Source organism: Gorilla gorilla, chromosome 11 (assembly GCF_029281585.2).
Source record: "Gorilla gorilla gorilla isolate KB3781 chromosome 11, NHGRI_mGorGor1-v2.1_pri, whole genome shotgun sequence".
Lineage (NCBI taxonomy): Eukaryota > Metazoa > Chordata > Mammalia > Primates > Hominidae > Gorilla > Gorilla gorilla.
Window position 1 is genome coordinate 81530326 of NC_073235.2, and position 26288 is coordinate 81556613.

The window sequence follows — 26288 nt, forward strand, 5'->3', positions numbered from 1 at the left end:
AATTGAAATTAAGAGAAGGGACAGATTGAAGTGTGGCATGAAGATTGAAAGGAGAAAGAGGTTGAGGGATAGTGAGAGAGGTTGGAGAAGAGAGTGAAAAGAGGCCGCTTACCGGATTTAAAATTGGTGAGATGTTCCTTGGGCTGGTTGGTCTGAGGACCAGAGGTTGTAGATGGATCTTTCTCACCGAGCAAAGAGCAGGAGGACAGGGGATTGATCTCCCAAAGGAGGTGCCCCTATCCGAGTCATGGCACCAAATTTCACTTGCATCCATGTGAAGAGACCACCAAACAGGCTTTGTGTAAGCAATAAAGCTGCTTATTTCACCTGGGTGCAGGTGGGCTGAGTCCGAAAAGAGTCAATGAAGGGAGATGGGGTGGGGCCGTTTTATAGGATTTGGGCAGGTAAAGGAAAAAGGGGGGGGTTCTCTGGCAGGAGTGGGGGTCACAAGGTGCTCAGTAGAGGAGCTTTTGAGTCAGGATGAGCCAGGAGAAGGAATTTCCCAAGATGATGCCATCAGTTAAGGCAGGAACAGGCTATTTTCTTTTGTGGTGGAATGTCATCAGTTAAGGCAGGAACTGGCCATCTGGATATGTACGTGCAGGTCACAGGGGATGTGATAGCTTAGCTTAGCTTAGGCTCAGAGGACTGACACCTTCCTCTTGAGTAAATAGTTGGTCCAAACAAACCAAAACGAACTGATCACAACTAGTTTTTAGCTAATTGTCCTCAAGAAAGGCAAGAGTTGACACTTGCGTCTCAGAATATCTATACTGTAAACTAAAATGCCCAAGGAGCATAGCTTGTCATAGTGTACTTTGCCAACTGGAACGGCAAATAGTGACTTGCACTCAAAATACTCAGTGCAGGCCAGGCATGGTGGCTCACACCTGTAATTTCAGCGCTTTGGGAGGCCAGGCAGGAAAATTCCTTGAGCCGGGAGTCCAGAAAATTTAAAAATCAACCAGGTGTGGTGACATGCCCCTTTAGTCCCAGCTACTTGGGAGGCTGAGGCAGGACAATCCCTTTGTTACCAGAAGGAAGGCCAAGTGTGAGTTGTCCAGGTCCTTGGCATTTTGAACAAAGAATTGAACAAAACACACAAAGTAACAAAGGAATGAAACACAGGAATGAAGCAGCAAAAGCAGGGATTAAAGCAAGAAAGCATTCCACAGTGTGGGAGTGGGCCCACCCTGAATAAGGACCCAGTTACAACGTTTTCTGGGTTTTAAGTACTCCTTTTGAAGTCCCTAGCAGCTGCCCCTTATCTGAATGAAGGATTTTGTCTGTGGCTAGTTAAAGGCTGATGTGAATTGGCGCCCTATGAAGATGAAGTGATGGCCCACACTTGGCCCAAATCCAAGGCACTCTCCCTTTCCATCTGAGCCCTGGGGAAGGGGGAGGGTTGCAGGGCGAGTAGCCTTTGATCCTTTGCTACTTGGTGTGAGGAGATGGGGTCTTTCCTTTTGGTTTAGCTTTTGGAAGTTGGTGTTGATTGGCCTTAGGCTCCCTGCCCCCAGGCCCAGGTGTTTTCGTTTTGATCCAGCTTTGGACAGTCAGCATGAATTGGCCTTAGATTCCCTATCCCCAGAACTTTGTGTTCTTCCTTGATTTAGCTTTAGGAAATCAGCACAAATTGGCCTCAGATTCCCTGCCCCCAGACCTTGATGTTTTTCCTTGATACAGCTTTAGGAAGTCAGCACGAATTGGCCTTAAGTGCCCTGCCTCCAGATCCTATTCTCCTACCTCACCTTGAGCCCAGAAGTTGGAGGCTGCAGTGAGCTATGATAGCATTACTGTACTCCAGCCTGTATGACACAGTGAGGCCTGTCTCAAAAAAACAAAAAACAAAAAAACTCAATGCACTTTCACCTAAAATTAATTCTATTTCTAGAAACTCAGTGTGTGTCCCAAGTTGCATAAAGGCCATCAGGTGGGAAAGGGTTTTGGCAGCAGGCTGCAAAGACCACAGGCTAAGAATTGCTCTATCCACAAAGCCCTAGTTAAGATGGATGATTGTGTAAAGGGCGTGGAAGGTAGCATGGAATGTCTGGAATTGCAGGCCCAGGCAGAGGGAAAAGGAAAAGGGAGATGAAGAGGAGAGAACACATGGCTGGAAGTCTGGTTAATTCCAAGGCTTAAGGGCAAAGGGAATTAGAAAAATATAATACTTTGTTAAAAGATTAACCCAGCTATTCAGCAACAAAAGTAGTGCCTTTCTCTGTGTGTGAGTATGACCTTTCTTTCTGTTAATTAGATGGAGCAGGTCCAGGCTGTTGCACAAAAGAAGTGTTTTCTATGTTTGCAATAATGCAAACTGTGTACATGAATTTAACTGGCTTCTGTTTTATTTTAAATTTAAACTCTTGACTTTAAAATCTTCAAAGGACTTGAATCATGTTTTTCTCCTCTGTTCTTGCTTTCTGTTCCTCTTTTCTTTCCTCCTAAACTGTTTAGTCCTTCCCTCTACAGAAGCCCTGTGGCTCAGACCTCTCCATCCACATCTATCTGGCCTTGTTGTCTTCATCTAGAATAATATTTAATTATAAGTTGCACCATTAACTCATATAAACAGCTTGAAGAATAGTTAGCGTGGAATATATTGTACTAATGATATTGGTACACTATACTTAGCTGGATTTTTTAATGTTAAAGAACTGAAAGCTTCTTGAGTTACAGTTTATTTACACTCTGCCTCCCCTATTATCACCAAAAAAACCCCAAAACAAAGCAAAACAAAAACCTTCCAGGCATTCTCATACCTTTGAAATTTATAGAGGATCTTGCAGAGGCTATTATGCCTTCTCTGTTTATCCCTCTGGGAAATGCCTTTTTTTATACCAACTGAGTTTTAGTGAAATAGCCTCTGAGTTTTAGTGAAATAGCCTCCATGGGGAATCATAAAGCTATAACTGGATTCTGTAGAGTCACAAATAGCACATTTTTAATGAAACAGTAGACTGAAAACTTTTTCATGTGATTATTTTTAACTCCATCAATGGTGACGCCATTAAAATAACACATTTTCTTTGCTGGAGTATATGTGGGGTCTGCTCATTTTTATGTAAGATCTTAGGTGTTTGTCTTCATCAATAGTATTATCGGTTAAACTACATTCAACTTTATAAAGACAAATTAGATAGACCTTGTATAGATAACCCAGAATGAGTCTATTTGTCCAAATTAAAAATTCAAGGCAAATTATCATAAGTGAAGCAAGTCAGAAACAGCCAGCCACTTATACGCGGGAGCTAAATAATATGTACACATGGACATAGGGAGTGGAATGATAGACAACGAAAATTTGTATAGGTGAGGGGGGTGGGAGTGGGTAGATGATGAGAGATTACTTAACGGGTACAATGTATTTTATTTGGGTGATGGATATCCTAAAAGCCCTGACATTACCATTTCACAACCTATGCATTTAAAAAAATTACACTTGTACACCATAAATTTATACACATAAAAAGAAAATAATTTTTTTTTAATTCAAGGCAAATCTTTCTCTGCTGTTATCACTAATTTAGTAATAATGGCTACTAATTAGTGACTGCTTAATACAGGCCAGGAACTGGTGTAAGTGCTTTACACTCTTTATCCCATTTAATCTACATAATACAGCTGGAAAAAAATATTTCTTTAATTTTATAAAGGATACACACATACATGCACACACATATTCACACACAGTGATTCACTAATTCCAGTCACCTCTGGTTCAACCTCTTCTGCCTAGGTTTCAAACCTATCTATGGCTGGCCTCTCCCTATCTGCCCAGTCATGTATACCATTATTCCCAGACCCCAAAGGTCATTCTTGTTCTCCACCTTAATTCAGTTGTTCTATCCAGGAATATCATTCCCCTCTTCCCTTCATCTATCCAAATTCCTCCCATCTTTTGAGGCCAAGATGAAGTATCAACTTTTTTAAAAATTTGAAATATCTACATATATTCTTCCTGTCAAGCACATCCGTGTGAAGAGACCACCAAACAGGCTTTGTGTGAGCAATAAAGCTTTTTAATCACCTGGGTGCAGGTGGACTGAGTCCAAAAAGAGAGTCAGCAAAGAGTGGTGGGATTATCATTAGTTCTTATAGGTTTGGGATAGGTGGTGGAGTTAGGAGCAATTTTTTGCAGGCAGGTGGTGGATCTTACAAAGTACATTCTCAAGGGTGGGGTGAATATTACAAAGTACCTTCTCAAGGGTGGGGAGGGTGTACCATACCAAGTACATTCACGGGAGGTCAGGGGAATATCACAAACTACATTATCCCAAGGGCGGAGAGGGTGTATTGTCACAAAGTCAATTGATCAGTTAGGATGGGGCAGGAACAAATCACAATGGTGGAATGTCATCAGTTCAGGTGGGAACTGGCTATTTTCACTTCTTTTGTGGATGTTCAGTTGCTTCAGGCCACCTGGATATATACCTGCAGGTCACAGGGGTATGATGGCTTAGCTCGGGCTCAGAGACCTGACACCTCTTTCTTTTTTTGTTTTATTTTATTATTATTATACTTTAAGTTTTAGGGTACATCTGTACAATGTGCAGGTTACATATGTACACATGTGCCATGCTGGTGTGCTGCACCCATTAACTCGTCATTTAGCATTAAGTATATCTCCTAATGCTATCCCTCCCCCCTCCCCCCACCCCACAACAGTCCCCAGAGTGTGATGTTCCCCTTCCTGTGTCCATGTGATCTCACTGTTCAATTCCCACCTATGAGTGAGAATATACGGTGTTTGGTTTTTTGTTCTTGCAATAGTTTACTGAGAATGATGATTTCCAATTTCATCCATGTCCCTACGAAGGACATGAACTCATCATTTTTTATGGCTGCATAGTATTCCATGGTGTATATGTGCCACATTTTCTTAATCCAGTCTATCATTGTTGGACATTTGGGTTGGTTCCAAGTCTTTGCTATTGTGAATAGAGCTGCAATAAACATACCTGTGCATGTGTCTTTATAGCAGCATGATTTATAATCCTTTGGGTATATATCCAGTAACGGGATGGCTGGGTCAAATGGTATTTCTAGTTCTAGATCCCTGAGGAATCGCCACACTGACTTCCACAATGGTTGAACTAGTTTACAGTCCCACCAACAGTGTAAAAGTGTTCCTATTTCTCCACATCCTCTCCAGCACCTGTTGTTTCCTGACTTTTTAATGATTGCCATTCTAACTGGTGTGAGATGGTATCTCATTGTGGTTTTGATTTGCATTTCTCTGATGGCCAGTGATGGTGAGCATTTTTTCATGTGTTTTTTGGCTGCATAAATGTCTTCTTTTGAGAAGTGTCTGTTCATGTCCTTCGCCCACTTTTTGATGGGGTTGTTTGTTTTTTCTTGTAAATTTGTTTGAGTTCATTGTAGATTCTGGATATTAGCCCTTTGTCAGATGAGTAGGTTGCGAAAATTTTCTCCCATTTTGTAGGTTGCCTGTTCACTCTGATGGTAGTTTCTTTTGCTGTGCAGAAGCTCTTTAGTTTAATTAGATCCCATTTGTCAATTTTGGCTTTTGTTGCCATTGCTTTTGGTGTTTTAGACATGAAGTCCTTGCCCATGCCTATGTCCTGAATGGTAATGCCTAGGTTTTCTTCTAGGGTTTTTATGGTTTTAGGTCTAACATTTAAGTCTTTAATCCATCTTGAATTAATTTTTGTATAAGGTATAAGGAAGGGATCCAGTTTCAGCTTTCTACATATGGCTAGCCAGTTTTCCCAGCACCATTTATTAAATAGTGAATCCTTTCCCCATTGCTTGTTTTTGTCAGGTTTGTCAAAGATCAGACAGTTGTAGATACGCGGTGTTATTTCTGAGGGCTCTGTTCTGTTCCATTGATCTATATCTCTGTTTTGGTACCAGTACCATGCTGTTTTGGTTACTGTAGACTTGTAGTATAGTTTGAAGTCAGGTAGCGTGATGCCTCCAGTGTTGTTCTTTTGGCTTAGGATTGACTTGGCGATGCGGGCTCTTTTTTGGTTCCATATGAACTTTAAAGTAGTTTTTTCCTATTCTGTGAAGAAAGTCATTAGTAGCTTGATGGGGATGGCATTGAATCTATAAATTACCTTGGGCAGTATGGCCATTTTCATGATATTGATTCTTCCTACCCATGAGCACGGAATGTTCTTCCATTTGTTTGTATCCTCTTTTATTTCATTGAGCAGTGGTTTGTAGTTCTCCTTGAAGAGGTCCTTCACATCCCTTGTAAGTTGGATTCCTAGATACTTTATTCTCTTTGAAGCAATTGTGAATGGGAGTTCACTCATGATTTGGCTCTCTGTTTGTCTGTTATTGGTGTATAAGAATGCTTGTGATTTTTGTACATTGATTTTGTATCCTGAGACTATGCTGAAGTTGCTTATCACCGTAAGGAGATTTTGGGATGAGACAATGGGGTTTTCTAGATATACAATCATGTCATCTGCAAACAGGGACAATTTGACTTCCTCTTTTCCTAATTGAATACCCTTTATTTCCTTCTCCTGCCTAATTGCCCTGGCCAGAACTTCCAACACTATGTTGAATAGGAGTGGTGAGAGAGGGCATCCCTGTCTTGTGCCAGTTTTCAAAGGGAATGCTTCCAGTTTTTGCCCATTCAGTATGATATTGGCTGTGGGTTTGTCATAGATACCTCTTATTATTTTGAGATACGTCCCATTAATACCTAATTTATTGAGAGTTTTAAGCATGAAGCATTGTTGAATTTTGTCAAAGGCCTTTTGTGCATCTATTGAGATAATCGTGGTTTTTGTCTTTGGTTCTGTTTATATGCTGGATTACATTTATTGATTTGCGTATATTGAACCAGCCTTGCATCCAAGGGATGAAGCCCACTTGATCATGGTGGATAAGCTTTTTGATGTGCTGCTGGATTCGGTTTGCCAGTATTTTATTGAGGATTTTTGCATCAATGTTCATCAAGGATATTGGTCTAAAATTCTCTTTTTTGGTTGTGTCACTGCCAGCCTTTGGTATCAGGATGATGCTGGCCTCATAAAATGAGTTAGGGAGGATTCCCTCTTTTTCTATTGATTGGAATAGTTTCAGAAGGAATGGTACCAGTTCCTCCTTGTACCTCTGGTAGAATTTCGCTGTGAATCCATCTGGTCCTGGACTCTGTTTGTTGGTAAGCTACTGATTATTGCCACAATGTCAAAGTCTGTTATTGGTCTGTTCAGAGATTCAACTTCTTCCTGGTTTAGTCTTGGGAGGGTGTATGTGTCGAGGAATTTATCCATTTCTTCTAGATTTTCTAGTTTATTTGCGTAGAGGTGTTTGTAGTATTCTCTGATGGTAGTTTGAATTTCTTTGGGATTGGTGGTGATATCCCCTTTATCCTTTTTTGTTGTGTCTATTTGATTCTTCTCTCTTTTCTTCTTTATTAGTCTTGCTAGTGGTCTATCAATTTTGTTGATCCTTTCGAAAAACCAGCTCCTGGATTCATTAATTTTTGAAGGGTTTTTTGTGTCTCTATTTCCTTCAGTTCTGCTCTGATTTTAGTTATTTCTTGCCTTCTGCTAGCTTTTGAATGTGTTTGCTCTTGCTTTTCTAGTTCTTTTAATTGTGATGTTAGAGTGTTAATTTTAGATCTTTCCTGCTTTCTTTTGTGGGCATTTAGTACTATAAATTTCCCTCTACACACCACTTTGAATGTGTCCCAGAGATTCTGGTATGTTGTGTCTTTGTTCTCGTTGGTTTCAAAGAACATCTGTATTTCTACTTTCATTTCATTATGTACCCAGTTGTCATTCAGGAGCAGGTTGTTCAGTTTCCATGTAGTTGAGTGGTTTTGAGTGAATTTCTTAATCCTGAGTTCTAGTTTGATTGCACTGTGGTCTGAGAGACAGTTTGTTATAATTTCTGTTCTTTTACATTTGCTAAGAGAGCTTTACTTCCAACTATGTGGTCAATTTTGGAACAGCTGTGGTGTGGTGCTGAAAAGAATGTATATTCTGTTGATTTGGGGTGGAGAGTTCTGTAGATGTCTATTAGGTCTGCTTGGTGCAGAGCTGAGTTCAATTCCTGGGTATCCTTGTTAACTTTCTGTCTTGTTGATCTGTCTAATGTTGACAGTGGGGTGTTAAAGTCTCCCATTATTATTGTGTGGGAGTCTAAGTCTCTTTGTAGGTCACTCAGGACTTGCTTTATGAATCTGGGTGCTCCTGTATTGGGTGCATATATATTTAGGATAGTTAGCTTTTCTTCTTGAATTGGTAACTTTACCATTATGTAATGGCCTCTTTGTCTCTTTTGATCTTTGTTGGTTTAAAGTCTGTTTTATCAGAGACTAGGATTGCAACCCCTGCCTTTTTTTGTTTTCCATTGGCTTGGTAGATCTTCCACCATCCTTTTATTTTGAGCCTATGTGTGTCTCTGCATGTGAGATGGGTTTCCTGAATACAGCACACTGATGGGTCTTGACTCTTTATCCAATTTGCCAGTCTGTGTCTTTTAATTGGTGCATTTAGTCCATTTACATTTAAAGTTAATATTTTTATGTGTGAATTTGATCCTGTCATTATGATGTTAGCTGGTTATTTTGCTCGTTAGTTGTTGCAGTTTCTTCCTAGCCTGGATGGTCGTTACAATTTGGCATGATTTTGCAGTGGCTGGTACCGGTTGTTCCTTTCCATGTTTAGTGCTTCCTTCAGGAGCTCTTTTAGGGCAGGTCTGGTGGTGACAAAATCTCTCAGCATTTGCTTGTCTATAAAGTATTTTATTTCTCCTTCACTTATGAAGCTTAGTTTGGCTGGATATGAAATTCTGGGTTGAAAATTCTTTTCTTTAAGAATGTTGAATATTGGCCCCCACTCTCTTCTGGCTGGCAGAGTTTCTGCAGAGAGATCAGCTGTTAGTCTGGATGGGCTTCCCTTTGTGGGTAACCCGACCTTTCTCTCTGGCTGCCCTTAACATTTTTTCCTTCATTTCAACTTTGGTGAATCTGACAATTATTTGTCTTGGGGTTGCTCTTCTTGAAGAGTATCTTTGTGGCATTCTCTGTATTTCCTGAATGTGAATGTTGGCCTGCCTTGCTAGGTGGGGGAAGTTCTCCTGGATAATATCCTGCAGAGTGTTTTCCAACTTTGTTCCATTCTCCTCGTCACTTTCAGGTACACCAATCAGACGTAGATTTGGTCTTTTCACATAGTCCCATATTTCTTGGAGGCTTTGTTCATTTCTTTTTATTCTTTTTTCTCTAAACTTCCCTTCTTGCTTCATTTCATTCATTTCATCTTCCGTCACTGATACCCTTTCTTCCAGTTGATTGCATCAGCTCCTGAGGCTTCTGCATTCTTCATGTAGTTCTCGAAACTTGGCTTTCAGCTCCATCAGCTCCTTTAAGCACTTCTCTGTATTGGTTATTCTAGTTATACTTTTGTCTAAATTTTTTTCAAAGTTTTTAACTTCTTTGCCTTTGGTTTGAATTTCCTCCTGTAGCTCGGGGTAGTTTGATCATCTGAAGCCTTCTGCTCTCAACTCATCATTCTCCATCCAGCTTTGTTCCATTGCTGGTGAGGAACTGCATTCCTTTGGCGGAGGAGAGGCCCTCTGCTTTTTAGAGTTTCCAGTTTTTCTGCTCTGTTTCTTCCCCCTCTTTGTGGTTTTATCTACTTTTGGTCTTTGATGATGGCGACGTACAGATGGGTTTTTGGTGTGGATGTCCTTTCTGTTTGTTAGTTTTCCTTCTAACAGACAGGACCCTCAGCTTCAGGTCTGTTGGAGTTTGCTAGAGGTCCACTCCAGACCCTGTTTTCCTGGGTATCCACAACGGTGGCTGCTGAACAGCGGATTTTCGTGAACCGTGAATGCTGCTGCCTGATTGTTCCTCTGGAATTTTTGTCTCAGAGGAGTACCCGGCCATGTGAGGTGTCAGTCTGCCCCTACTGGGGGTGCCTCCCAGTTAGGCTGCTCAGAGGTCAGGGGTCAGGGACCCACTTGAGGAAGCAGTCTGCCCGTTCTCAGATCTCAAGCTGCGTGCTGGGAGAACCACTGCTCTCTTCAAAGCTGTCAGACAGGGACATTTAAGTCTGCAGAGGTTACTGTTGTCTTTTTGTTTGTCTGTGCCCTGCCCCCAGAGGTGGAGCCTACAGAGGCAGGCAGTCCTCCTTGAGCTGTGGTGGGCTCCACCCAGTTTGAGCTTCCAGGCTGCTTTGTTTACCTAAACAAGCCTGGGCAATGGCGGGCGCCCCTCCCCCAGCCTTGCTGCTGACTTGCAGTTTGATCTCAGACTGCTGTGCTAGCAATCAGCGAGACTCCATGGGCATAGGACCCTCTAAGCCATGTGCGGGATATAATCTCCTGGTGCGCCGTTTTTTAAGCCCGTTGGAAAAGCGCAGTATTAGGGTGGGAGTGACCCAATTTTCCAGGTGCCATCTGTCACCACTTTCTTTGACTAGGAAAGGGAACTCCCTGATCCCTTGCATTTCCTGGGTGAGGCAATGCCTCGCCCTGCTTTGGCTCACGCACTGTGCACTGCACCCACTGTCCTGCGCCCACTGTCTGGCACTGCCTAGTGAGATGAACCCAGTATCTCAGATGGAAATGCAGAAATCACCCATCTTCTGCGTCACTCACGCTGGGAGCTATAGACCGGAGCTGTTCCTATTCAGCCATCTTGGCTGCCTACCTACCGAGGTTCCTGACACTTCTTTCTTTAAAGCATAATTGTAATACAAAATTTAATAATTAAATGCTTGTTGATATAGTTTGGATGTTTGTCCTCACCCAAATCTCGTATTGAAAGGTAATCCCCAATGTTGGAAGTGGAACCTTGTGGGAGGTGATTGGATCATAGGGGTGGCTTTCTTTATGAATGGTTTAGCATCATCCATCTTGGTACAGTCCTCATGATAGTGAGTTCTTGCAAGATCTGCTCATTTAAAAGTTTGTGGCCCCTCCTCCCTTGCTCTCCTCCTCCTGCTTTTCCCATGTGACCTGCCTGCACCCCCTGCCTTCTGCCATCATTGGAAGCTTCCTGAGGCCTCCCAGAAGCAGATGCTGCTATGCTTTCCTGTACAGCCTTCAAAACCATGAGTGAATTAAACCTCTTTTCTCATGAACTACTCAGTCTCAGGTATTTCTTTATAGCAATGTGAGAATGACCTAATATACTTGTATTGTAAGCTTATATCATTTTCTCATTATTTTACTTTCATTATTATTATTTCTCAACTCTATTTTAAGCTCCTTCTGGAAAGGAGCCATGCCCTAACATTTTTTGGACCTTTGCAGATAACCTCGTAGAGTTACCATAGAGATTAAGAGTTGCTTTACATAAAGTGCTTGGAAGAAGACTTGGCATTTGTTAAGTCCATACGTGGAACATGGCGCTTGGCATGGAATTGGTGCTTATAAATATTGGTCGACTGAATCACATGAGTCATATAGTAAAAGGATACAACTAATTAATATAACGCATTCATTCAGTATTTATTCATGCAGCCAACAGTTACTGAGCATTTGCTACATAGCAGGCATTTTTGCATTGGTAATATAGCAGTGAGCAAAACAAAGAAATTGCTACCCTCAAGAAGCTGACATTTCAGTAAGAAAAGATAGACCATAAACAGTGAAATAAATAACCGAAATGAAAACACGCTGTCATAAAAGTTAGGAGAAAAACAACTGGTAGTGGTTTAAGTAGACTGAATCACAAAAGGTTACATTTAGAATTTGCCAGGGAAATCAGGGAATTCTATTAAAATATTTCTATTGGAATACAGAAATTAATGGGAATAATAAACGAATAGTGATTGCAACAACAATAAAAAACAAAACAAATTGCACAATATGACAAAGTTGATGGACTCTGAAATCAGACTGCCTCAATCTCTCCATGTTTCAGTTTCCTCATTATAAACTGGGGATAATGGGAATGCCTACACCATATAATAAGTTGGGAAGATTAAATGAAATAATACTTAAAAACACTAAAGATAATGCCTGGCACATAGGTGATGGTCTGATAGGTATATATTATTCTTCAAAAGATGACAACATCATCTGTTAAGGGATTTCCTAAATCTAGTGGCTGCCACAAAATTTGAAATGAGTTTTTAAAATTAAGTTGAATTAAAACACAAGGTAGGCAATCTGAATGGATTCAACATGTTATAAAGACATAAAATATGCTTTACCAGGGAGTAAGTTATTTCACTGCAATCAGATGTAAAAACATTTCAGTGAGTCATCATTTCTAGAATACCTTCATTATTCACATTAGCCAGAATTTTCCCCAACTCATTCTTCATATCATGTAATGCTCCTCCTGGTACTTCTCACTTATTTCTTAGAATACAAGCATTCTCACTTAACTGCCATCCAAAAGTAAATGGAAGTTGCTCTTTCCCTTTAAAGATGCCTCCAATTTTAAACAGCAACTTATTCTTTCATGCATGCACTCATTTGTTCACTTATCAAGTATGATTAAATATGTACTCAGTGCCAGGCACTATTCTAGATGCCAGGCACACAGTAATAAACAAAACAAAGTTCATCCACAGATGGAGCTTGCCTTCTGTGAGGGAGACATACCCAGTTAGAAAAGAAAGACCAGGTACAGTGGCTCACGCATGTAATCACAACCCCTTGGGAGGCCAAGGCGGGACAGATGCTTGAGGCCAGGAGTTTCAGACCAGCCTGGGCTACATAATGAGATCCCCATTTCTACCAAAAAAAATTAAAAATTAGTGGGGCATGGTGGTGCATGCCTGTAGTCCCAGCTACTCCATAGTCTGGTGGAGGAGGATTGCTTGAGTCCAGAAGGTCAGGGCTGTGGTGAGTCAGGATCATGGCACTGCACTCTAGTCTGGATGACAGATGAGACCTTATCTCACACACACACAAAAAAGGAAGAATATAAACAATAAAAATGTACATATATTTTATGTCAGGATGTAATAAGTATGAAGAAAAATCAGGCAGAGTAAGATGGAGAGGGTGAACAGAGGAAGAGGGATGCAATTTTTAGGAGAGCATCAGAAAAAGTCTCTTTAACAAATGAGATTTGAGTAGAAACCCTGGATTAAGTGAAAATGGCAAGACCTGCAGAGGTATCTTGGGGAAGAACATTCCAGGCAACTGAGGCATGTTTGTTACATTTGAAAAGCATCCAGTAGGTTGTTGTGGTTGGAGCTAATTGAGGACAGAGAGAAGGAGACAGTGGTAGAACATGAGATATGAGAGGAAGGGATGACTAGTTCATCTAGGGCCATCTAGGCAGGTGCCTCTAGGTCCTGCTTTGCTTGGGAATAACTCTGGTTTACACCTGTTGCCCTGGAGTGATTGCTCCTAAGGCTCTTTTCATTTTCAGAGGAATCCCATTTGTATGATGAATTATATGATAATCTTACTGTTAAGCCTAGGTAAGGACTTTGGATTTAATTCTGAGATAGAAAAGTACTGCAGGCTTTACATCCAAGAAATGACATCATTTGACTTAACATTGTTAAAAACTATTTGTGAAGAAGAGACTGGAGCAGGAAGTAGGATGAATTCCATAGCACCTAATCCACAAATGCCAACACAGTGCTGCTTTGGGATATTTCTTTATGGACATTTAGGTTTTCCTTAAGAAGAATGACATGTCCAAAATATCATGACTTCTATTGGCAGTTGTATTCTATGTATTGACTTTCATAGATTTCCTTATAATTGAACATGTTTAATGACATATGAATCCTCAGCTTCTCTATAAGATCTGGTAGAATAATTATAAACAAGCAATTTTATATCTAGCAAGTTTCCCTCCTATAAGTGGTAAAGAAAACAAAACAAAACTTGGGCAAATTTAAAGAATGCTTAACTTGGTTAAAAGACCAAGATGGCTGTATTTACTCTAGTTTTAACCAACGGTTTGCCAAAAATGATATCCTAGGTAATTTCAATACTTGTTAAATTACTATGGACATTTTTCTTGAATAGTCTCTAGTTAGAGTTATGCATGATCTAGAAAACTATCAAATATATGTGTAGACTAAAGTTAAAATAAATGGTAAACATATGGCTATTATTGATTTGAGCAAACTCCATTCTAAATGGAAAAGATGTATACAATAAGCCAGAAAACATTTTTTTAAAATTGCTGAAAAGCTTTCATGTGCAAAATTTATTTTTTTTAAGGTTCAAGTCACCTGCCTTCCTACCTGTGTTGAGCTGTGTACTTAAGCTCCAACATAGCAGGGGTCTCTGTTATAATTCCTCTTCACACAAAGAAGTGTCCCAAGAGTTAGTCTTTGGGAGGCAGGGAGATTATATGTAATGATAGAAGGAGTCTTAGTCAACTTGATTTTGGAAAACTGCATTTCTTTTGTTTTTCCTCTCTGTGGCCAAATTCCAGTTGGGGCTGAGAATTTTCCATCTCAGAGTAGTCCCCAGGGAGACCTAGACAGCAGCAGTCATTCCAGTGGCTTGGGAAGATAGCAGTGACACTGAGGCTAAGCCACCACTTCCTCAAGCAGCAATAATTCTTGCTAAGGAAGAAATAATGATGTAATATGAAACCCATGGACATCAAAATAAGATAGCCTAAATGGCATGGTTATCATCCATGGATGGATTCGAAGCAGGAAGTATGTAAAAAGTTAAAAAGAGAAAGTTTATAAAATATAAGATTTTATTAAGAAACACTAAAACTTGAATAAAGTAATGTATATATGTGTGTATAGATACATAAGTTATATAGAGACTGTTTTAAGTAATGTTATAATGGGCTGTCTCTGTTGTACAGTGATGATGTTTGATGATTCACTTATAGTTTATTGGCATCAGTTTAGTGAAAAACGCATGTTTTAATATGCTTTAGTAAATCATTTTTATACAATTTAACTGAGTTTTTAAAAATCTGGCTGAGTGCAGTCTCATGCCTGTAATCCCAGCACCTTGGAAGGCCGAGGCAGGTAGATCACTTGAAGTCAGGAATTCGAGACCAGCCTGGCTAACATGGTAAAACCCTGTCTCTACTAAAAGTACAAAAATTAGCCAGGCATGGTGGCACGTGCCTGTAGTGCCAGCTACTCAGAAGGCTGAGGCACAAAAATCACTTGAATCTAGGAGTTGGAGACTTCAGTGAGCCGAGATCTTGCCACTGCACTCCAGCCTGGGCAACAGAATGAGACACTGTCTCAAAAAAAAAAAAAATATATATATATATATATATAAATTATATAGTTCTTCAGATCTGCATCTTCATTCCAAGCAAAAACACCTCACACCAGCATTGACATAGCTATCACTTGCTATGGGAATCTTTTCTGTTATTACATCATTCACCTCGGTCATAGAACTCACATGAAAGGCAATAATTACTGAGGCTGTCCGGAAGGAAAAAGAAGTTAGAAACACCTGCAGGAAAAAAGATATTTATATGCTCAGGCTTTTAGGAAAAACAGGAAACAAGATGAGAGAAACTCAAAGAAACCTGGAAATCCAAAATGGAAACAAAAGTAGCAGATCATCTGCACCCCACCCCACACCACCCTCGCCACTCCAAGCAAACCGGTTTCCTATCACAAATTCCACCCTCAGAGGAAGGACTTCAAAAGCAAAGTCAGCCTGTATTATGGAAAGTTTGGATTCTGTTTCTGGCACATCCCTGCTTTGAGCTCCTGCTAGCAGGGAGAGCCAATGGCCTCGCTACCAATGTTTGCTGAGCGCCCAGTGTATACAAGGCCCGGGTTCATCCAGTCATTTTAGGTTTGTAAAACATGTAGCCATTTAACCTAGTTGAGCCCCTCAACAATGCTGTACTCTGGGCTTGTATTCTAGACTATTAGCTCTGCCATATAAGTTGAAAAGCTGAGGCAAGAGAAGTAAAGTGGCTTATCCAAGTTCATGAAGCCAGTAAGTCGAGACCCCAGCCACTCCCCTCTTAGTTTCTTGCTCCAGTCTCACAGGGAGTAAGTTCTACTATCCTAATCGTATATCCAAATTTGCACAGATGTCCACACATACTCATCACTCAGCTAATCTACACAGTTGAACACCTGCAACAGAGTCATTTGACTCAGAGCACTGCACCGAGATCCCTTAAAAGATAACAAAAGAAGTACAAAACTGTCTCTGTTTTCAGCGACCCCTGTACCCTACCCCCACAATGGGGAAGACAAAATACACAATGAAGCACTTTGAAAGGAAGATGTGATGACAACATCTAGGAAATATACCAAACTGAAATGCCTTAGAAATGAGAAGAAGCCTCTTAAATAATTCCCCAAATCAATGTGAGCAATGTTAATACAAGAACAAGTTTTATACATGGATGTAAATCAATCATTATAATAAAACTTCTCTGGGTTTGTGTCATAGTTCTTCTTCTTACCTTTAAAATCACTTTTGCTACCTGGCTTGATAAGGACATGGACAAGATGTGAAGGTAATATGGTTTGGTTCTGTGTCCCTACCCAAATCTCATCTCGAATTGTAATCTCCATGTGTCTAGGGAGGGACCTGGTGGGAGGTGACCAGATCATGGGGGCGGTTTCCCCCATGCTGTTCTCATGATAGTGAGTGAGTTTTCACTCACTATCTGATGATGATATCTGCTAGTTTTATAAGTGTTTGACAGTTCCTCCTTCACACGCTTTCTCTCTCCTGCTGCGTTGTGAAGAAGGTGACTGCTTCCCCTTCCACTATGATTGCAAGTTTCCTGTGGCCCACCACACCATGCAGAACTGTGAGTCAGTTAAGCCTCTTTCCTTTATAAATTACCCAGTCTCAGGCAGTTCTTTATAGCAGTGTGAAAACAGACTAATACAGAAAGTTGGTACCAGGAGTGGTACTAGAGGAACAGAATTTTAAGGATGGATCTCTTTAGTTGGTTCTGGGGTTTCTGGAGTTGGCTGCTTAATCTCATTAGAGACAAGAGTGCTAAGGACTGTACTTCTAACAGTATGGAGAACACTGATAGTCCTTGGCATGAACAATTATGCAAAATAAATGCATTTGATACTCCTGATTCACTCCTCTTGAGAAGCAAGGAGTTCAGTGACCCTATACATAATACTTTTGACTGTATGTGGAGAAACAAGGAATGTAATGAAGTTGGTTGGTTGCTCCTAAGCTTGCATAACAAAGTGATGAAAGAAACGGATAAACTCAGGGATTCCAACTCCTCCCTCCAGAAGCACATATTTAGGCTCAAATCTTCTAAGATTGCCCTGAGTGAGAGTCTTACCCCCTGTAGACAAAGGGCTGAAATTGCAGAAAATCAAACATAAGCCTTATGATGTGAATGGCTGGGACCTACAATGGAAAGTGCACACACAGACTCGCCAAGTGTCTGTTGTTAAAGTGAGGGCATTGATTGGAAAATAATGGAACCCTGCAACTTGGATGTGTGGGAGAACACTGATGAAGTTGGCTTGCTTAGTCTTCTATCTTTCTGTTGTGCTGGATGCTTCCTGTCCTTGATCATTGGACTCCAAGTTCTTGGGCCTTTGGGCTCTTTGACTTACACCAATGATTTGTCAGGGGCTCTCGGGCCTTCAGCCACAGACTGAAGCCTGCACTGTCAGTATCCCTACTTTTGAGGCTTTAAGACTCATACTGAACCACTGCTGGCTTCTTTGCTCCTCAGCTTGCAGACAGCCTATCATGGGACTTTATCTTGAGATTGTGTGTGTCAATTCTCCTTAATAAACTCCCTCTCATATATACATATATCCTATTATAGTTCTGTCCCTCTGGAGAACTCTGACTAATACAGATTTTAGTACGAGTAGTGGGTGATTTGGCTGTTCTCAAAAGTCCTTCAAAAGTCACAGGTGGATTTGGCTGAACAGACCAAACATGCCAGGTGAAACAGGTGGTGGAACATGTGAAAAAATAATACAGTTGAACAGGAAATTTGAGTTATTGCTGTAACGGGGGACCCCTCTCCCCACTGGCATCCATAGACTGGCTAGGCTTAAGGACATCTGGGGTATAGCACTATTTATACAGTTTTCTACATTTTTTCCTTCATGGTTGTTAAGAGGGCTGGGGAGGTGCAATGGCTGAGACCAAGGCACATTTCAATCAAACTCAATAAGGAATTCAAACTCAATTCTTTAAAAGCAAAACCTTGAGATCACAGGACTGAAAGAAAGCTCTTTAGTTCAGAATCTACCCTCCAGGATAATGAATAATCTGTATTTTATAAACTTCTCCACAGAATTCCATCTCATGACTACCTTTGGATGTACAAATTTTACACAATAAAATAAATAGAAAAAAAAGAGTTCAAGGAGAATTTCACAGTAGAGGAGGTCAATTATTGTGCCCTCCTGGTCTCCTCTTCCAGGGCACTCACCACCTGCCATGGCCTCTGCCCTCTGTCCCATCACTCCTGCCCTTACCTGGTCATGGGCCAGACCTCGCTTGAGGGGCTGGCACATGGCCTAATGTGTTAATTAATGCTGATTTAAAGTCTGGCCTGTTCTACATGATGTTGCATTTAAACGGGATTAGCAGCAAGAAGAAAGAGAGTTTTTACAAGGGGAGAGAAGACCCTCAATAAGCAAACTTGTAAGCCTGGTCCACTCTCTCCTCTCCTATCATCATACTCATATCTCTTTTTAAAAAGCTCCCTAAAGGGATCAAACTGGCTAAAAACAAAAAACAGCAAAAATTTGCATGGCATTTTATTTTATTCATTTATTTTATTCATGTTTCATTTTTTACTTATGGGTACATAGAAGGTATATATATTTATGGGATATATGAGTTTATTTTAATTTTAAATTTTTGTGGGTACGTAGTAGGCACATTTATTAGCAAGGTACATGTTTTGATACAGGCATGCAATGCCTAACAATCACATAATGGAAGATGGGGTATCCATCCTTTTAAGCATTTATCTTTTGTGTTATAAACAATCACATTGAGCAGTGGGCAAGATGGCAGAATAGAAAGAGCTCTGGTCTGCAGCTCCCAGCGAGATCAATGCAGAAGGTGGGTTATTTCTGCATTTCCAACTGAGGTACCCAGCTCATCTCACTGGGACTGGTTAGACAGCAGATGCAGCCCACAGAGGGTGAGCCAAAGCAGCGTGGGGCATCACCTCACCCAAGAAGCACAACGGGTCCAGAAACTCCATCCTCTAGCTAAAGGAAGCCGTGACGGACTGTGCCATGAGGGATGGTGCATTCAGCCCAGATACTATGCTTTACCCATGGTCTTTGCAACCCACAGACCAGGAGATTCCCTCGGGTGCCTACACCACCAGGGCCTTGGGTTTCAAGCACAAAATTGGGCAGCCATTTGGGCAGACACAGAGCTAGCTGCAGGAGTTTTTTTTCTTTATACCCCAGTGGTGCCTGGAATGCCAGCAAGACAGAACTGTTCATTCCTCTGGAAAGGGGGCTGAAGGCAGGGAGCCAAGTGGTATAGCTCAGCAGACCCCATGCCCACAGAGCCCAGCAAGATAAGTTCTACTGGCTTGAAATTCTCCCTACAAGCACAGCAGTCTGAAGTTGACCTAGGATGCTCAAGCTTGGTGGGGGGAAAGGCCTCATACATTACTGAGGCTTGAGTAGGCGGTTTTTCCCTTACAGTGTAAACAGACCTGCTGGGAAGTTTGAACTGGGCAGAGCCCACCGCAGCTAGGCAAAGCTGCTGTAGCCAGACTGCCTCTCTAGATTCCTCCTCTCTGGGCAGGGCATCTCTGAGAGAAAGGCAGCAGCCCCAGTCAGGGGCTTGTAGTTAAAACTCCCATCTCCCTGGGACAGAGCACCTGGGGGAAAGGGTAACTGTGGGCGCAGCTTCAGCAAACTTAAAATTTCCTGCCTGCTGGCTCTGAAAACAGCAGCAGATCTCCCAGCACAGTGTTTGAGCTCTGCTAAGGAACAGACTGCCTCCTCAAGTGGGTCCTTGACCCCCATGCCTCCTGACTGGGAGACACCTCTCAGCAGGGGCCAACAGACATTTCATATAGGAGAGCTCTGGCTGGCATCTGGTGGGTGCCCCTCTGAGAAGAAGCTTCCAGAGGAAGGAGGAGGCAGCAATCTTTGCTGTTTTGCAGCCTCTGCTAGTGATACCCAGGCAAATAGGGTCTGGAGTGGATGTCTAGCAAAGTCCAGCAGATCTGCAGCAGAGAGGTCTGACTGTTAAAAGGAAAATTAACAAACATAAAGGAATAGCATCAACATCAACAAAAAGGACGTCCACACAAAAACCCCATCTGAAAGTTACCAACATGAAAGACCAAAGGTAGATAAATCCATGAAGATGAGGAAAAAACAGTGCAAAAAGGCTGAAAATTCCAAAATCCAGAATTCCTCTTCTCCTCCAATGGATCACAACTCCTCACCAGCAATGGAATAAAACTGGACACAGAATGAGTTTGATGAGTGGACAGAAGTAGGCTTCAGAAGATGGGTAATAACAAACTCCTCTGAGCTAAAGGGGCATGTTCTAACCCAATGCAAGGAAGCTAAGAACCTTGAAAAAAGGTTAGATGAATTGCAAACTGGAATAACCAGTATAGAGAAAACATAAATGACCTGATGGAGCTCAAAAACACAGCATGAGAACTTCATGAAGCATACACAGGTATCAATACCCAAATTGATTAAGTGGAAGGAAGTATATCAGAGATTGAAGACCAACTTAATGAAATAAAGTGTGAAGAGAAGATTAGAGAAAAAGGACTGAACAAAGCCCTCAAGAAATATGAGACTATGTGAAAAGACCCAAACCTACTTTTGACTGGTGTACCTGAAAGTGACAGGGAGAATGGAACCAAGTTGGAAAACGCTCTTCAGGATATAATCCAGGAGAACTTCCCCAACCTAGCAAGACAGACCAACATTCAAATTCAGGAAATACAGAAAACAGCACAAAGGTACTCCTTGAGAAGAGCAATCCCAAGACACATATCATCAGATCCACCAAGGTTGAAATGAAGAAAAAAATGTTAAGGGCAGCCAGAGAGAAAGGTTGGGTAACCAACAAAAGGAAGCCCATCAGACCAACAGCGGGTCTCTCTGCAGAAACTCTACAAGGCAGAAGAGAGTGGGGGCCAATATTCAACATTCTTAAAGAAAAGAATTTTTCAACCCAGAATTTTATATCCAGCCAAACTAAGCTTCATAAGTGAAGGAGAAATAAAATCCCTTACCAACAAGCAAATGCTGAGAGATTTTGTCACCACCAGGCCTCTCTTACAAAAGCTCCTGAAGGAAGCACTGAACATGGAAAGGAACAACTGGTACCAGCCACTGCAAATGGTAAAGAACGCCAACACTATGAAGAAACTGCATCAACTAACAGGCAAAACAACCAGCTAGCATCATAATGACAGGATCAAATTCACACATAACAATATTAACCTTAAATGTAAATGGGCTAAATGCCCCAATTAAAAGACACAGACTGGCAAATTGGATACAGAGTCAAGACCCATTAGAGTCCTGTATTCAGGAGACCCATCTGATGTGCAAAAACACAAATAGGTTCAAAATAGACTGATGGAGGAATATTTACCAAGCAAATGGAAAGCAAAAAAGCAGGGATTGGGCCGGGTGCTGTGGCTCACGCCTGTAATCCCAGCACTTTGGCAGGCCAAGGCGGGCAGATGACGAGGTTAGGAGATCGAGACCATCCTGGCTAACACAATGAAACCCTGTCTCTACTAAAAATACAAAAAAATTAGCCGGGTGTGGTGGCAGGCGCCTGTAGTCCCAGCTACTCAGGAGGCTGAGGCAGGAGAATGGCATGAACCTGGGAGGTGGAGCTTGCAGTGAGCCGAGATTGTGCCACTGCACTCCAGCCTGGGCGACAGAGCGAGACTCCATCTCAAAAGGAAAAAAAAAAAAAAAAACAGCAGGGATTGCAATCCTGGTCTCTGAAAAAACAGACTTTAAACCAACAAAGATAAAAAGAGACAAAGAAGGGCATTACATAATGGTAAAGGGGTCAATGCAACAAGAAGAGCTAACTATCCTAAATATATATGCATCCAAAACAGGAGCAGCCAGATTCATAAAGCAAGTCCTTAGAGACCTACAAAGAGACTTAGAATCCCACACAATAATAGTGGGAGACTTTAACACCCCACTGTCAATATTAGCCTGATCAACGAGACAGAAAATTAACAAGGATATTTAGGACTTGAACTCAGCTCTGGAACAAGCAGACCTAATAGACATCTACAGAAATCTCTACCCCAGTTCAACAGAATATACATTCTTCTCAGCACCACATCACACTTATTCTAAAATTGACCACTTAATTGGTAGTAAAACACTCCTCAGGAAATGCAATAGAACAGAAATCATAACAAACAGCCTCTCAGACCACAGGGCAATCAAATTAGATTTCAGGATTAAGAAATGCACTCAAAACCACACAACTACATGGGAAGTCAACAACCTGCTCCTGAATGACTACTGGGTAAATAACAATATTAAGGCAAAAATAAATAAGTTCTTTGAAATCAATGAGACCAAAGACACAACATACTGGAATCTCTGGGACACAGCTAAAGCAGTGTTTAGAGGGAAATATATAGCACTAAATACCGACAGGAGAAAGTGGGAAAGATCTAAAATTGATACCCTAACATCACAATTAAAAGAACTAGAGGCCGGACGTGGTGGCTCACGCCTGTAATCCCAACACTTTGGGAGGTCAAGGCAGGTGGATCACTAGGTCAAGAGATCGAGACCATCCTGGCTAACATGGTGAAACCACATCTCTACTAAAAATACAAAAAATCAGCCCAGCGTGGTGGTGGGTGCCTGTAGTCCCAGCTACTCAGGAGGCTGAGACAGGAGAATGGCATGAACCTGGGAGGCAGAACTTGCAGTGAGCCATGATTGTGCCACTGCATTCCAGCCTGGGCGACAGTGCGAGACTCCATCTTAAAAAAAACAAAACAAAACAAAACTAGAGAAGCAAGAACAAACAAATTCAAAATCTAGCAGAAGACAAGAAATAACTAAGATCAGAGAAGAACTAAACGAGATAGAGACACAAAAAGCCCTTCAAAAAATCAATTAATCCAGGAGCTGGTTGTTTGAAAAGATTAACAAAATGGATAGACTGCTAACCAGATTAAGAAGGAAAGAGAGAAGAATCAAATAGACACAATAAAAAATGATAAAGGGGATACCACCACTGATTCTACAGAGATACAAACTACCATCAGCGAATACTATAAACACCTCTATGCAAATAAACTAGAAAATCTAGAAGAAATGGATAAATTCCTGGACATATACACCCTCCCAAGACTAAACCAGGAAGAAGTCGAATTCCTGAATAGACCAATAACAAGTTCTGGAATTGAGGCAGTCATTACTAGCCTACCAACCAAAAAAAGTCCAGGGCCAGATGGATTCACAGCCAAATTCTACCACAGGTACAAAGAGGAGCTGGTACCATTCCTTCTGAAATTATTCCAAACAATAGAAAAAGAGGGACTCCTCCCTAAATCATTTTATAAGGCCAGCATCACCCTGATACCAAAACCTGGCAGAGACATGACACAAAAAGAAAATTTCAGGCCAGTATCCCTAATGAACATTGATGAAAAAATCCTCAGTAAAATACTGGCAAACCAAATCCAGCAGCACATCCAAAAGCTTATCCACCATGATCAAGTCAGCTTCACCCCTGGGATGCAAGGGCGGTTCAACATACTCAAGGTGGAGTAAAGACTTAAACATAAGACCTAAAACCATAAAAACCCTAGAAGAAAACCTAGGCAATACCATTCAGGACATAGGCATGGGCAAAGACTTGATCAATAAAACAGCAAAAGCAATGGTAACAAAAGCCAAAATTGACAAGTGGGATCTAATTAAACTAAAGAGCTTCTGCACAGCAAAAGAAACTATCATCAGAGTGAACAGGCAACATACAGAATGGGAAAAATTTTGCAGTCTATCCATTGGACAAGGGGCTGATATCCAGAATCTACAAAGAACTTAAACAAATTTACAAGAAAAATACAAACAACCCCATCAACCCCATATCCTTTTTGGGCAAAGGATATCAATAGACACTTCTCAAAAGAAGACACTTATGAGGCCAGCAAACATATTAAAAAAAGCTCATCATCACTGGTCATTAGAGAAATTCAATTCAAAACCACAATGAGATACCATCTCATGCCAGTTAGAATGATGATCATTAAAAAGCCAGGAAACAACAGATGCTTGAGAGGATGTGGGGAAATAGGAACAATTTTACTCTGTTGGTGGGAGTGTAAATTAGCTCAACTATTGTGGAAGACAGTGTGGCGATTCCTCAAGGATCTAGAATGAGAAATACCATTTGACCCAGCAATCCCATTACTGGGTATCTACCCAAAGGATTATAAATCATGCTGCTATAAAGACACATGCACATGTATGTTTATTGCAGCACTGTTCACAATAGCAAGGACTTGGAACCAACCAAAATGTCCATCAATAATAGACTGGATAAAGAAAATGTGGCACATATACACCATGGAATACTATGCAGCCATAAAAAAGGATGAGTTCATGTCCTTTGCAGGGAAATGGATGAATCTGAAAACCATCATTCTCAGCAAACTAACACAGGAACAGAAAACCAAACACTGCATGTTCTCACTCATAAGTGGGAGTTGAACAATGAGAACACATGGACACAGGGAGGGGAACATCACACACTGGGGCCTGTCGGGGGGTGGGGGGCTAGGGGAGGGATAGCATTAGGAAAAATGCCTAATGTAGATGATGGGTTGATGGGTGCAGCAATTCACCATGGCACGTGTATACCTATGTAACAAACCTGCACATTCTGCACATGTACCCCAGAACTTAAAGTATAATAAAAAAATTAATTATATTATTTTAGTTATTTTTAAATGTAAAACTAAATTATTATCGACTATAGTTACCCTATTGTGCTATCAAATACTAGGCCTTATTCATTTACTCTAATTATTTTTTTGTATTGATTAACCATCCTCATCTCTTAAACCGCCACCCCCCCACTACCATTCCTAGCCTCTGGTAACCATCTGTATTAGTCTGTTCTCACAATGCTAATAATGACATACTCAAGACTGGGTAATGTATAAAGGAAAGAGGCTTAATTGACTCGCAATTCAGCATGGATGGGGAAGCCTCAGAAAACTTACAATCATGGCGGAAGGGGAAGCAAACACATCCTTCTTCACATGGCAGCAGCAAGAAGTGCTGAGCAAAAGGGGGAAAAGCCCCTTCTAAAACCAACAAATCTTGTGGGAACTCACTCACTATCACAAGAACAGCAGCATGGAGGTAACCAACCCCATGATTCAATTACCTCCCACTGTGTCCCTCCCATGACATGTGGGGACTATGGGAACTACAATTCAAGATAAGATTTGGGTGGGGACACAGCCAAACCATACCATTCAGCCCCTGGCCCCTCCCAAATCTCATGTCCTCACATTTCAAAACACAATCATGCCTTCCCAACAGTTCTCCAAAGTGTTAACTCATTCCAGCATTAACCTAAAAGTTCAAGTCCAAAGTCTCATCTGAAACAAGGGAAGTCTGTTCCACCTATGAGCCTGTAAAATCAAAAGCAAGTTAGTTACTTCCTATCTACAATGGGGGTACAGGCATTTGGTAAATACAGCCATTCCAAATGGGAGAAATTGGCCAAAACCAAGGGGCTACAGGCCCCATGCAAGTCCAAAATCCAGCAGGGCAGTCAAATCTTAAAGCTCCAAAATGATTTTCTTTGACTTCATGTCTCACATCCAGGTCATGCTGATGCAAGAGGTGGGTTCCCATGGTCTTGGGCAGCTCCACCCTTGCAGCTTGTCAGGGTACAGCTTCCCTCCCAGCTGCTTTCATGGCGGGCATTGAGTGTCTGCAGCTTTTCCATGTGCACTGTGCAAGCTGTGGTTGGATCTTCCATTCTGGGATCTGGAAGATGATGGCCCTCGCTCTCTTCTCACAGCTCTCCTAGGCAGTGCACCAATGGGGACTCTGTGTGGAGGCTCCAATCCCACATTTCCCTTTGGCACTGCACTAGCAGAGGTTCTCCATGAGGGCACTGCCCCTGCAGTACACCTTTGCCTGGACATCCAGGCATTTCTATACATCCTCTGAAATCTACGTGGAAGTTCTCAAACCTTAATTCTTGTCTTTTGTGTACCAGCAGGACCAACATCACGTGAAAGCTGCCAAGGCTTGGGGCTTGCAGCCTCTGAAGCCATGGCCCAAGCTGTACCTTGGTCCCTTTAGTCATGGCTGGAGCTGAAGCAGCTGGGACACAGAACACAATTTCCTGAGGCTGGACACAGTAGGGGGACCCTGGGCCCT